Genomic DNA, 14,877 nt, shown 5'->3' on the forward strand with positions numbered 1-14,877 from the left:
AGGGCCATTATTCCTGGAAATGTTCCTTTTGCCTTCAGTCTCCTGCCTGAACCCTCCTGCACCAACGCTCTCCGCAGGTCTGTGTGTAACCAGCTGGAAAAACAACCAGAAAATACCTTTTTTTCTGCTTTGCTGCTTTTGCCAATCCTGGCACTCTCTGCTTTCACTCACAGGAAAACTCCCAGCGAGGTCCTTGTGAGTGGGGAGGCAAATCCCAGCTGGAATGGGAGGTAAATCCCATCTGGAATGGGAGGTAAATCCCAGCTGGGAGGCGAGGTAAATCCCAGCTGGAAAGGGCAGGTGCTGAAGGGGGATTGAGGAGCAAGAATGATCTGAGCTTTAATATCCTTTCAACCCAACCTGTTCTGTGATAAACGTTTGCTTCTTTAAGTTACTTAAATCTGTTTAATGGGTTTTGTTGCAGATGAATGGATGTGGACCTGGGATATTTGTAAGGATATTTTCCAAAATGTGTTAATATGGAGGAAAATGATGCAGGGGAAGAGGGCAGTGTCCAGCTGGAAAGGGAGGTAAATCCTAACTGGAATGGGAGGTAAATCCCACCTGGAAAGGGAGGTAAATCCCAAATGGAATGGGAGGTAAATCCCAGATGGAATGAGAGGTAAATCCCACCTGGAATGGGAGGTAAATCCCAACTGGGAGGGGAGGTAAATCCCACCTGGAAGAGGAGGGTGCTGAAGGGGCATTGAGGGGCAAGAATGATCTGAGCTTTAATATCCTTTCAACCCAACCTGTTCTGTGATAAACGTTTGCTTCTTTAAGTTACTTAAATCTGTTTAATGGGTTTTGTTGCAGATGAATGGATGTGGACCTGGGATATTTGTAAGGATATTTTCCAAAATGTGTTAATATGGAGGAAAATGATGCAGGGGAAGAGGGCAGTGCCTCAAATATAATGTTTATGTTCTGACTGATGGCAAGGGGAAAGGGGAGGGAGGACTGGCAAGCACAGGGGCAGGGCTTTATGCCACTGCCAACTCCAGGTGTTGGGGACAAAATGAAACCTTGGAAAGGAATAATGAGCTCTGGAAAGGTTGGTAATTATCAGGGTGAGGCAGGGCAGCATTTCCATAGAGACACAGTGGAGCTTCCAGGGAAAAGGGAGTCAGGATGGTGAGGGTGGGGCTCCCAGCACATGTGAGGGAGGAAATTTAAGGATGAGGCAATGGATGAATATCCCTTTATATAAAAAATGTAAAATACATCAAATAAAAGCCTTTGAGTGCTGTGTGTTCAGAGTGGTCAGTGTGTCCCTCTGTGGAGGTGAGGGACAGACAGAATGTCCTGGAGAGGGGCCCAGGGTCTCTGCAGGCTGAGTGACCTCCTTGTTTTTCTCTCTGCAGCCAATGGGCTTTGTGCTCCTGGGCTGGGATTGGGATCATTTGTCCTTGGTGCCCAGCTGGAGCAGGAATTGTTTTGTGTCCCTGCTCTGTGCACAGAGCTCAGAACTACACACCATCAGAGCCATGCCCTGATGTGGAGCCCAGCCCCACACTAAAGCAGCTCAGAGTGTGAAAAATAGAAAAGCTGAACCTGAGCCATCATTAGAAGCTTTGGTCCATTTCCATGTTGGTTCAGTGCCCAGTTCCAGCTCCAGGGGATGCAGTCCCACCCTCCCAGGCTGCTCTCCTCCCTCCCCTGCTGGTGGCACTTTGGGGCTGGAGCTGCAGCGGTGTCCTTGGTTGTGGGCTGGAAAAGGATTGTTGTGTGTGCCTGAGCTGTGAGGAGAGCTGCTGGCACTGCGTGTGGAGCTCAGAGTCACACACCAGGGCACTGCAGAGCGTGGAAAACGTGAAAATGAAACCTGAAGGCCTCTCTGGAGCCAGCCCCAGCCCCATGCTCAGGGTGCCAGAAATGGATCTGCCCTGGTTCCCTCAGCTCCAGCCAGGACTGGGGACCCACACTCCACCCCAGCAGGGCTGGGAGCTGCTCCCAGCATGGAGGGATGTGCCCGTGTTTACAGAGTGACAAAACTAGCCTTTGCCCCCCTGAAAAGGAAAGGAGCCCAGAGGTTTCTCTCATGGATTAGGTAAAAAGCCACCTCATGGGACCTCAGGGACTTCACCTCAAACTTAAGGGCAGCTAATTGCATAGAAGCCAAAAAGTCCTGCCTGACCAGTTGGGTAGAAAAAGAAGAGAACAAAGGAACTGAGGGGTTTTGTGAGTGTTTTTACCAGGAGCAGATCTCTTGTACCTGGCTGTTTGTTATTTTTCCTTTTATTAAACCTTTTTGTTTCCAGCACTGCAGCAGAAGCCATCCTGCTCATTCTATGCCCCCAACAGCAGCTGAGCTATCTTGGGTGTATCATGTGTTCCTCCAAGACCTTGTAAGACCTGGCCTGAGGAAGAAAATATAATACATGGCAACCTGGACAGGATTTCTCATATTGAGAGGGATAGTCTGGGGATATTTTGATTGCCCTCAATCAAAATTAGGACATTTATTCCTTGATATTTGCATTTTTGGGACAGCAGGTGCCCCACTTCATCCTGGCCGTGCAGAAAGCCCTGATGTGGGCACAGGGGAGCACTTTGATCCCCAGCTGTGCTCAGGGCTCACAGCCCTGCCTGCTTTGCTCCTGACCCATCCAGGATGATGCAGGAGAGGGGGTTTGAGGCCCTGCTCAGGTGGTTTTGTAGCTGAAAAATGAGGAGAGTGCTCCCCAGCAGCTCTGGTGGAGGTTTTCACTCTGCTTTTCATGATCTACCAGCATGCTGGGTCGTGTCTTTGTGGAGATTTGGGGTGTTTTACCTCCTGTTTTCTCCCTCCACTCTGAAAGCTCCAGCATTTCTTGCTGGGGAAGGGTTGTCTGTGACTTATTCTGGTGAAAACTGCAGTGGTTATTTACCTAATGCTTTCAAAACCATCCTCTGCTTTCCAGACAGGTGCTGGTGATCCTGGGCTCCTGTGTTTGTGAAATTAAATCACTGATTCTTTACAGTTTGAATGGGATTTTGTTGGAACATTTCTTGCAGTTATAATTTAATCTTTCTTCCCTTTCACAGAATGATTCAATTTTGTCCAAATCAGGCATCAGATTAATCTCAAATAATGTTCAAACAGCTTGGCATGTAAAAAAAAACCCTGACAGCTCTTCCAGTGTCCCTCCTGGAGCAGCCTTTTCCATCACAACTTCCAGAGAGAAGGAAAGATGAATTGGGGAGTTCTTTGAGTTTCCTGCAGGGAGAGCTTTTCCAGCCACTGTGGGCTTTGCACAAAATTATGGAATGGTTTGGGTTGGAAGGGACTTAAACCCCACTCAGTGCCACCCTGCCATGGCAGGGACACCTCCCACTGTCCCAGGCTGCTCCAGCCCCAGTGTCCAGCCTGGCCTTGGGCACTGCCAGGGATCCAGGGGCAGCCACAGCTGCTCTGGGAACACTGATGGATGAAATTATGTCAAAATAAAACCTCCAAATTGTGTCAAAATATACTCCCAAAATTATGCCAAATAAAACCCTCAAAATTATGTCAAATAAAATCCCCAGTTTAAGGGGGTTTTGTTTTAGGAAAATGTCCCATACACCAGGAGGGTGAAGGGGACTTTGTGCCCAGGTGAGGTCTCAGGGCAGGGCTTAAGGAGGATCAAAAAAAAGTGTCTTCCTGTCCCAGCTGATGTTCACTGCAGTAATATTTTAATAAAATAGTCTGGGGAAAAAAAAAAAAAAAAGCCAATTTATTTTTTCAACAGATTCTGTTTTATCAGAACAGTTAAAGCTCCTCAGATTTTGGGGGCAGCAGCGTGCTGGGGGGGCTCTGGTGTGTCCTCCTGGCTGTGCTTGCAAGAGAAGGTTAAAATCGTCTGTCAGGGTGTGCCACGGGCTGGATTAAACAACCTCTTGATCCTTTTGGAAGATGAATATTTGCAGATTCCAACTTTCCCGAGATGTCTGCGAGCGAGGGAGATTTCACAGAAAACGTTTGTTCCCTTTCACCCCTCACTAATCACCACACTCAGAGGAACATGTTGTCAAATAGCAGATGGTGCATTATTCTAGAAATAACTGATCAACATATGTTTACTTCAGACATAAAGGCTGTGCTTGAAACAGCCAGGAATTATTTCATGTGCGGATGAAGAAATGCTGCTTTCAAAGGGCCCAGCTCCCAGAGGGCACAATTAGCACATTCCAACATGGAGGTGGAAATCAAAGTTCTGCTTCTCCACCTGATTTCCACTTGTTTGAGCCGGGCCTGCCTTGTCAAAGGGTTTCCTTTTGTACTCAGCAATCATTCTGGGTTAGGAAAATTCCCCGTTCTTAATGTTATTTGTGCTCCATCTGCTCCTAAAAATTCAGGCACTGCGTTCCCTCAGGGGGAGGACGTGAATTGTCCATCACCAACTGATGTGGATCCCTCAGAACTCGCTGCAGTTTGCCTCTGCTCCCACCTAATTCCATTTATTAGCTGAAAATATGGGCATGCCTGAAGAAAAAAGAATCTTCCTTAATTCTGGGAGACCCACAGGACTGGAGGGGCTGCCCAGGGAGGTTTGGAGTGCCCATCCCTGGAGGTGTCCCAGGAATTGCTGGAGGTGGCACAGCGTGCTCTGGGCTGGGGACAGGGTGGGCATGGGGCACAGCTGGGACTGTGTGGTCTTGGGGACCTTTTCCAACTTTAATGATCCTGTGTTTACATGCTGGAATAATTAACTGAACCCAATTTTTTTTTTTTTTGCTTTTGTAATTTTTCCCTCAAAAATCTGCCGTTTCTAATGCTGGAATTAAAAAAAAAAAAAGGAAAGAAAAAAAAAAAAAAGAAAGAAAGACAAAAAAAACCCACACCAGACTGGAAATCAAAGGTACAGAACCAAATCATCAATTAAAGAAAAAAATAATTAATTTTTTACATGGATAAATTTCATTTATAGAGGAGACAAAGGGATGAGTCTGTGTGAGCAGCACCAGTGTTTTCCACAGGGAACACCATGGCTCTGTTTGCTGGGATCCTGCAGCTCCTGTGCTGCTCAAACCTGATCCCATCCCTGTGTTCCTGGCTGGAATCATCCCCCTGGGAGAGTGGAGAGTGATCACAGCAACAGCTCCTGTGAGAAAACAGCCCTTGAGGGACATTTCCTGCAGGGATCCTGCCCAGGCCCTGTTCTCACACAGACAGCTGGAGAAAAATCCAGGAAAATTTCAAGAGAACAAAAAAATCCAGAGGTTTTTCCCAGCATTCCATCCCAGCTGCTTGGAATGTAAAGGCAACGGCATCACTAGGAGAAAAATCCAGGAAAATTTGAAGAGGACAAAAAAATCCAGAGGTTTTTCCTCCAGCATTCCATCCCAGCTGCTTGGAATGTAAAGGCAATGGCATCACTGAATATCCAGCAGATCTGCTTTTCCTGCATTTGTCCAGACCTTTGGAAACTCCTCATGGTTTGGTCCCTCCAATACTCTGTGGAGGAGTGAATTCCACAAGTTAATTACGTACCCTGTGATTAACTCCCCCTTCAGCTTTATTTTCAGCTCAGTGCCTGATGATTCCACAGGATCACCTCTAACCTGAGCAAGGAGGGATGTTTTTTCCTCTCTGTGCACCCCTGCCCATCACATCCCATCTCCAGAGGGTTTAATTCCACAGGATCACCTCTAACCTGAGCAGGGAGGGATTTTTCCCTCTCTGTGCATCCCTGCCCATCACATCCCATTTCCAGAGGTTTTTTTTCCAGGCTGGCCTTTCCAGGCCACTTCCAGGCCTTTGCTCCATTTCTCTCCTTTCTGGATCTCCAGACCAACCCGGCACTGCCCAGGCCCCCCCTGAAATGTCTCTGGGATGTAAAAATGGGTGAAAACTCAGGGATTCTGTCTTTGAGCAGTGGCTGGGTTGGGACTGATGAAGTCTTGGTGCCCCAATCCCACGGGAAAGGGCCTGGAGCAGCAGAGAGCTGTGGGGCTGTTCTCTCTGATCAATGGAAATATTGCAATTTTCCTCTGCTCCCACGGAACACAGGCGAGGCTGATCTTTATCAACCATCCTGCACGCCCTCCATGTGCAAACCTGACAGCCTTTCCAGATGATTTTACAAAACATGTTCTGCAAAAATCCCAAACCCAGCCATCCAAACAGCCTCAGAACTCCCCGTCCAATCCAGGCAGGTGTGGATTTCTCCCGTGTGAGAGCCCAAGGGGCTGCTTCAAATGTTCAATTTAACTTCCTTGGCAGGGAATTATTGCAATTTGGAGAACTTTTACCTTGCAGTTTTTTTCATAAGGAGAGGAGAAAAACTGATATTATGGTTGGCCTGGTTTCTGAGAACAGCGTTTCAGTATGATTGACAGATATTTATATTGTAAATATAATTTTTATATTTCTATAAACAATTTTTAATATGTTTATATTATACTTATAATGTATAGATTATATTTTTATATTATATAAATATACAAACATAAAAATAGATATTTATATAAATATAAATAATATATAGATATAGATATAGATATAGATATAGATATATAGATATAGGCACTAATTGTCCCTGATGTATTGACCTTATTGAAATAAGAATGAGAAGGAATTCTAGAGAATTATATAAAAATATCTGTGTTGATTTTTCCTGGATGTAATTGTAAAAAAAAACCCAAAAACCCAGCATATCCAAAACAAAATTAGGCTGTAAAAAAAAAATTGTTCTGGTGCCAATCTCTTCTTTGCAAAATAAACAATATATTATGCAATTGGAAATAGTATAGATATGGATATGGATATGGATATAGATATAGATATAGATGTAGATATAGATATAGATATAAATATATCTATCTAGATTTTTATTTATTTATTTATTTGATTGTTTATTTATTTTAAAAATATATATACACATGTCCCTGCTGGGGGTTAGGGAATCACAGAATTGGTTGGAAAAGCTCTCTAAGATCAAATCCAGCCATTCCCCAGCCTGGCCAAGGCCACCACTGCCCCTTGTCCCCAAGTGCCACATCTGAGCAAGCCTGGCTGTTTCTCCCCTGACCTCCTGCATGACCAAATTGCATCTGGAATCTACAGGCTTAGTAAAAACGTGATTTTTTACAAGGAAATTCAAATCCAAAGGTTCTTGTGAGGTCTGCAGGGAAAATGCTGCTGGCAAACCCCACCTTTCCCTGACAGGGATTTGTTCCTGTGTCCGGTGCTCGGCAGCCTTGGTGGCATCTGGAAAAGTGTCACTGGGGAAATGAGTGTGGGAAGAGGGGCTGTAATCTGCTGGGATTCTGAACACAGAATTTGGTTGTTCTCAGTCTGAATTTTAGTGACATTTATGTCTCTGAAGCAAAGTGGTCACAGCTGGATGGAAACAGGGACAGAGGAAGAAACTGGAATTATGGAATGGGTTGGGAAGGTACCTCAAAGCCCATCCAGTGCCATGGCAGGGACACCTCCCACTGTCCCAGGCTGCTCCAGCCCCAGTGTCCAGCCTGGCCTTGGGCACTGCCAGGGATCCAGGGGCAGCCACAGCTGCTCTGGCAATTCCAGCCCAGCCAGCAATTCCCAATTCCCAATCTCCCGCCTAACCTGACCCTCTCGTGCTCTAAACCCATTCCCTGTTTTTGCAGCTCCCTGGGAAGGGTGTAGGCAGAGCAGCCCCTCCTGTGCACGACCCTGCCATGGCTGCTGCTGGCAATTCCAGGGAATTTCACCCCAGACATGCCCTTGGTCCGGGCAGGGCTCCTGGAGAGCTCCAGCTACTGTTGGTACAACCCACAACAGCCCACAGCTTTCACCTCCACCAGATTTCATTTCCTTCCTTGGGCACTGTTCCTTTCAGCAGCTCCGTGTTCTTGTGCTGTTAATTCCCCAAAAATCTATTTTTACCCAGCGGTTGCATTATCCCTCTATTCATACGAGCTGATTTAGAACTAATAAAACCTTGATTATGTACCATGAACCAGGAGTGGGATTTCGTTTGCGCTGAGATCTGGCTGGAAATTTGTTTCCCCACTTCTTTCATCCAAATGATTTCTTTGTCTCCCCGCCGTAAAAGATGCTCTGTGCTGTCTGAGCAATCATATTTAACTGTGACAGAGCAAATTAAAAAGGGATTTTCGGGCATCCACACAGCACAAATGAGGCTCACAGTTCATCTACGTCTTTGTAGGCAGCCACGGGGTGCTCAATATTTTTATTTGAAATTATGCACGTACGAGTGTGAGATGGTTATTGGCTCAGGAATTACAGTTCCCCCTCAGCTGCAGGCTGGGAGAAGCCAACCCTGCTGGAATCCTGGAGAAGAGGCTTTGCTGGAATGAGCTGAGCAAAACAAAGCCGGGCAAAGAGCGAGGTTTTTAAGGGCTGAATTAATTTTGTAATTATGAAATTACCAGAAAAAGGCAATAGTTTATTAATGGGGGTTTTGGGAATGCTGTGTGCTGGGAGCAGGGAGGGGAAGGCTGGGGGCAGTGGGGGTGGTGATTAGGGAATGTGTGGGATGGGGGCATGGAGGGCACTGGGGGCATCCAGAGAAACAATGTGGAGTTAGACTGGAACTGGGCACAAAGAAATATTCCATTCCATCCCATTCCATTCCATTCCATTCCATTCCATTCCATTCCATTCCATTCCATTCCATTCCATTCCATTCCATTCCATTCCATCCCATTCCATTCCATTCCATTCCATTCCATTCCATTCCATTCCATTCCATTCCATTCCATTCCATTCCATTCCATCCCATCTAGAATCCCAGACTGGTTTACTGTTGGAAGCACCTCAAATCCCATCCAGTGCCACCCCTGCCATGGCAGGGACACCTCCCACTGTCCCAGGCTGCTCCAGCCCCAGTGTCCAGCCTGGCCCTGGGCACTGCCAGGGATCCAGGGGCAGCCACAGCTGCTCTGGGAATTTTGCTCCAGGGCCTGCCCACCCTCACTGTAAATCCTCCCTCTTGTATCTGAAATAAATCAACCCTTCATTCCATAAATTTTCCTCTCCCTTGCTCTGCTTTGCCCCACCCCTCCCTGTGATCCTGCAGGATTTTCCCCTTTCCCAAGGCACCACTTCCCCAATTGCCAAGGTGCTGGAGTTTTCTCACCCTGCACCACCCCCTTTCACAGGTGCCCCTGGATCCAAAGCAAACCCATCACACTGGAAAACACGGATCCTAAAGATTTACATTCCGGAAAGAAAACAAGAAGTCCCAAGAGCTCCAGTAGGATTTTAGATCCCACGACTTCAAGCCAATTTCGGAACATTGGCAGCCTTTTGACTTCATTTCAGACACTTAGTTGTGGTTTTATGGTTGATTTATTTCTGAAGGGCTACACGGCGCTTTTGGTTTCTTCCCTTGAACCTGGAGTTTTATGTTTTTATGGATTTTAAAGGAAATTTACAGCAGCACTAAGGCACTGCTTTTTGAAGCAGGGGATTCAGGGAGAAGCAAGCATAAAAGTGTGGTTTGTGTTGGAAATCTGCATCCTCCTCTCCAATGCAAGCCCATTTGATGTTCTGAAGTGCTACAAAAGACAAAATGTTCGAAACCTGCAGCAGGAGATGAAAGCAATTGGGAAGATGTACAAATCTGAAATAGAAATTGCACGATGAAAGACAAAAGGATTCCTTAACGAGGACTCCCAGCTCCCTGGGTCACTGCCAACCCCCAGCTCCACCAGGAGCTCCCCTGATCCTGCAGCTCCCAGCTCAGCTCTCCCTGCCCAAGGCAATTTGCTCCTGTTATTGAGCAGTTATTGAGCAGTTATTGAGGCTTTCTGGGCCCCAGGTGTTGTTGGGAGCCAGTGCTTACAACCTACTCTCCAAAATTCATCTCCTTTTCAAACATTGGCAGTACCTCTGCAGCCTCTGGGACATTCCTTCCCCAAATATTGGGGGGACAAAGAGCCCTGTGGGATTTCATCTGGACAGTGCAGAGGGCTGGTGTTTATCCAAGCAGTTTGTTGCTGGAATTTTTACCATTTTCCAGCCTTTCCTGCACTCCTGGCCCTTCAGCTGGGGTGGGAAGCACCAACCCACCTGCACAGACACCTCAGGAAATCAGCAGCTCCTCAGCCAAGGCCCTTCCAGCTGCAAAGGTGGAAAAAGGTGAAAGCCCCAGACTCCAGAGGTTCAGGTTGGATGGGATTTGGAGCAACCTCATCCAAGGAAGGCGTCCCTGCCCATGGCAGGGGTGGCACTGACAGGGATTTAATGTCCCTTCCAACCCAAAGCAGTCTGGGATTCTGTGATAAGTCAAGGTTTGTATTGTGTGACTTTGTATAAGTCAATATTGATAAGCCAAGGTTTGTATTCACTGGCATTTATCTCTTGATTCTGTTTTCCCATTTTTATTTTCCTGACTGCATCTCCTGCTTTAGAAACAACAGGGCACTTGTTTTGGAAATAATGCTGCAACTTTAAAGCTGGAATTCCTCTTTGACAGCAATCTTCTCAGGTATCCCCTGGAGTGTCACAGGTATCTGATGTCAGATAAGGACACTGGATGACTCCGCCTGGCAGGGAGAGGTGACAGATGAGCTCACAGCCTGCTCACCACTTCCCTGACACTTTTCCTTCACTGTGTTTCCTCCCCAAGCCATTGCTGGAGCAGAGGAACCTCAAGAAAAATCAGTGTCCATTGGCCACACGCTCAAAACACACAAAGCAGCTCCAAACCAGCAAAGGGAGTGATTTGGGAAAATCCCCTGCATTTTCTGTGGGATGAGGTATCCTGGGATATTTCCTGGTGATTTTCTTTCAAAGCAAGGAATTCAGCTCAGCCAAGGGAGGGGTGGATTCCAGTGCCTGTGGGACCTTTCCTTGGCAGCTGGCACCTTTCCAGTGCCCATGGGATTTTTTCCTTGGCAGCTGGCACCTGAAGCACATTCCCTGTGATCTGGGAGAGCCTCTCGCAGCTGAAATGTCCCACAATTTCTCCAGCTGGAGTGGAAATGGGATGGAAAAGGCAGATGTTTGCAGGGGAGGGGAGCGTGGGTTGTGTCAGGGTAAAACTCCCAGGATGGTGAATCCCCTCTGCTCCTACAGGAGCCCTCCGGAAGCTCCCTGGCTTTTCTGAGCTCCCCAGCCCCTGTGTGCTGATGGAGCAGGAGAGGAGATCCTTCCTGAGACATTCCAAACCCACATCCATCAGGAGCTCTGTGCAGGAGGAATGGCTCGTCCTGGTGAGCCTGAGCTGCTGGTTTGGTGCTGGCCAGGAGCTGCGTGTCCATGTTGGCCTGGATTAAAATAAATACCTGTTCAGGTTCAGAGCTGTACCTCAGCAACCTCTCAGCTGAGGGAGTTTGGGTGATTTTAAATGCTTGGAATGACTCGATGTTTTCCCTCTGGAACAGCTTTTTAAAATTTTGTTTTTTTCCAAAAATGCTCTGAGTACCTGAACCTGGAGGGTCCCTCCTTTTATGAAATCCATCTGCCACGAGGTTACTGAACAAGGCAAGCCAAAAGCAAATCACCTGTTAACAACCAGAGTGGGAATTTTCTGTTCCTTCTCCTGCTCGTGTGGGCTCAGGGAGATGTTTCTGGGGGGGCCCTGGTGAGCCCAGAGTGACAGAGGCAGGATGAGGAGAATGTGCTCACCTGGACACAGCTGGATCCAGGGAAAGGGCCCTCAGGCTGGGGATAATCCACGTGCAGGACAGCTCTGGGCTAGGAGAGTTTCACCTGCAGGTGATGGAGAGGAAGCATCCAGAGAAAGCAGAGTGAGGAATTGTGGAGGGGTGAAATCCCCTCAGGGCTCCAGCTGTGGAGCTGCCCTGTGTTTTGGAGTGGGAACAGGGCAGGATTGCGGTGTGGGAGAGTGTGGGAAAGCCCTGTGGATCAGGGATGAGGAGAAATTCAGGTCGCTGTGGAAAGGGTCAGCCCAGGAATGGTTGTTTCAGTCTGTGGCTTTGCTGTTTGTTTGTGTAAATAATTTCCTGGCCTTAATTCCTGAGGTGCCACCAAGTTAAAGCTGGTGACTTACTGATCTGCTGCATTTATTTAAATTAAAACCAGGAATTCATTCTATTTTAGTGAGGCAAACCAGAAAAAAACGAACATTTTCCTTGTTACCTTCACAGGAAGTTAAAGGGATGGCAGTGATCTGTCCCTGCTTCCTTGGAAAACAATGCTCATCCAAAACCACATCCAACCTCTCCAGATCTGCAGCAGAATAACAAACTATTTGTTTGCAGAGCAGGGCTTGGAGCTGATTGTTGTAATTGAGGATGCAGCAGAGAGGCTCTGAGCTTTTGCCAATTTCTCGGGCTCCTGCAATTTTCTCCCGGGAGCTGATTGCCAGCAGGAGCCGTGGCACCTTCATTAGCTCCCCTGAACTTTCCAGGGAGCTGGGAAAGCAATCACTGCCTTGGGGAGCAGGGGAAGGAGCTTGCTTTGCTGTCAGAATTCCAGCCCAGCACTGAGGATGGAAATGTTTTTGTTTCTGCTCCTGTTTCTGAGCTCAACCCGAATGGAAAATCCCAAATGCACCTGCAAATCCTAAATCACCCCTGGCCCTGGAAGAGCACAGAGGGGATGGAGCAGCTCCTCTGCCAGGCTGTGCAGGGCTGGCAGCAGGACGGACATGGAAATGTGCCTCTGGGAAGGGCTTCAGGAATCCTGGATGTGGCACTCAGGGCTCTGTGGTGGAACCCCGGGCATTGAGAATTCCAGACTTTCTGTGCTGCCAGGCTCTGACCCCCAGGAGAACTCTGCATTAACCTGAGGTCATGGAGAAGCTTCCAGAATGGAATGGCAGAGCTGGGATTGTGGGTGTGGAGTTTGGATAGAAGTGTGTGATATCACAGGGTGGGAAACTCAGAGTTTAAGGGTTTAGAATACAGTAACAGATATAAAGCAAGATGGAGGTTTTAGGGAAGAGGTTGCTCCTTCTTCTTCACCTTCTTCTCCACCTTCTTCTCCATGGGTTTGGGTGGTTTTGTGTCATTGGATAAAAAAGTCCCCATTGCAGGCACGGGTATTTGGGTATTGGGTTAAAAGTGAAAATAATTTAGGTGTCATTTCTTAATTGGACAGTTTATCCCTAAAAGGCTTGTAGAGAGATGGGGCTCCATTTTTAGTTAGTCAGAGTGAAGTGCTGCAAACTCAGGGTTTGTGGGATTGTAAGAGAGATAAGAACTGATAAACATCTGAGTCCCAACAGGAAATACCATCTCACAGATCTAATCCCGACCCTGGCAGAGAAAAGAAGCAAAGACTCCACAGCTCTGGGCTGGGAACAAGGTGGGCACCGGGCACAGCTTGGGCTCCATGGGCTGGGAGGGCTTTTCCAACCTCAGGATCCTGGGATTCTTAGAGGATGGGACCAGAATCCAGGACAGCTTACCACAAGCATCGCCCAAGGCTCTGCTTTTCCATCAGAGCCAGCTTTCCCAAGGCTGCCTTCCCTCTGCTGAGCTTCTCCTTTGATCTGCTCGTCTCTCCCACCCTGGATCAGGGAGCCAATTCCTTTCCCAACACAAAGGATCCTGTGATTCCTCATCAGGCACTAAGGGGAGGTGGCCCAGCCTCTCTGCAGTGCTCTCAAGTGTTGCACTCATCAAGGCTGCTGAATAATTTAGGCAGGTTCATTTCACTTCTGTGGTTTGTTGTCTTTCCCTGATTTCTCATCTCCCTGCTTTGCTTTCTGACCATGGACCAGACAATTGCTCCTGGAGCCCTGGAGGTGCACAGAAAGCCCAGGCTGCTCCAAGGCTGGGGCTCTCCTCAGCTCTGCCACGGATCTCTGCCTCTGGAAGGTGTCAGGATTAAATAAATTAAATTAAGTTAAATTAAATTAAAAGCACAGGGTGGGTGCCCAGCCCTCACTGGCTCCTCCAAAGTCTAGCTTTAATACATGAATTTTCTGTGTTGCCACAGAAACAGCTCCTGCCTCTCTGGGGGTGCCCTCAGTGCCCACCCCCCATTTCTGCCCAGCCCTTGTGTCCCCTGGGGCAGGATTGTTGCGGGTGCTGGACCTGAGTGGTTGCAGGGCCAATGCTCACACAAAAGGCTCTTCCAGCTGCAGAGGTGGAACAGGGTGAAGGCCCCAGGTTGCAGAGGTCCGGGTGGGATGGGATTTGGAGCAGCCTCACCCCTGGGAGGTGTCCCTGCCCACGGCAGGGGTGCCAGGGGCACAAGGCATTGCTGCTGTGCCCTGGGGGTGCTCAGCTGGGCCAGTGCTGGGCAATGCTTGCACTCCATGGCCTGGCAGGGCTCTTCCAGCCTCAGGGCTCCCAGATGGCTCAGCTGGAGCAGGAGCTGTGTGCCAGGAGCACAGGGGTGAGGGATCCACCCCACAAACCCCGGGGTGCCCCGCTCCTGCCCAGCCCCCTCTGCCTTCTGGGGGGCACAGCTCCCTGGGGCTGCTCCTGCTTCCCCAGAATCCCAGGGTTATCCCAAAGGATTGATGTGGGGAAGGAGCTGAGCAGGGACTGCTGCAGAGACTGGGAAAAAAATGGTGCTCCTGGACCTGGGACTCTAAACCAGAAACTTGTGGTGCTTCAACAAAGCCACACAACAAAGACATTCTACTGAGGGATCAGGAAAGCCTTCTGTTTAAAATCATAAACTCACAGAAGGGGTTGGGTTGGAAAAGACCTTAAATGCCACCCAGTGCCAGCCCTGCCATGGCAGGGACACCTCCCACTGTCCAGGGTGTCCCAGTGTCCAGCCTGGCCTTGGGCACTGCCAGGGATCCAGGGGCAGCCACAGCTGCTCTGGCAATTCCAGCCCAGCCCTTCCCACCCTCCCAGCCAGGAATTCCTTCCCAGTATCTTAAAAGTCTTAATGACCTCATTAAAGTCTTACAGCTTTGGTAAAGTCCTTGCAGACAAGGGATGGCTTTAGGAGGTGTGTGGTGGCTCAGCCATGCTGCCATTGCTGGTTTTTAATAAAACTTATTATTGACACACCTGGGGACTGGGCTCAGC

This window comes from Passer montanus, unplaced genomic scaffold (assembly GCF_014805655.1).
Source record: "Passer montanus isolate IOZ18808 unplaced genomic scaffold, ASM1480565v1 scaffold120, whole genome shotgun sequence".
Lineage (NCBI taxonomy): Eukaryota > Metazoa > Chordata > Aves > Passeriformes > Passeridae > Passer > Passer montanus.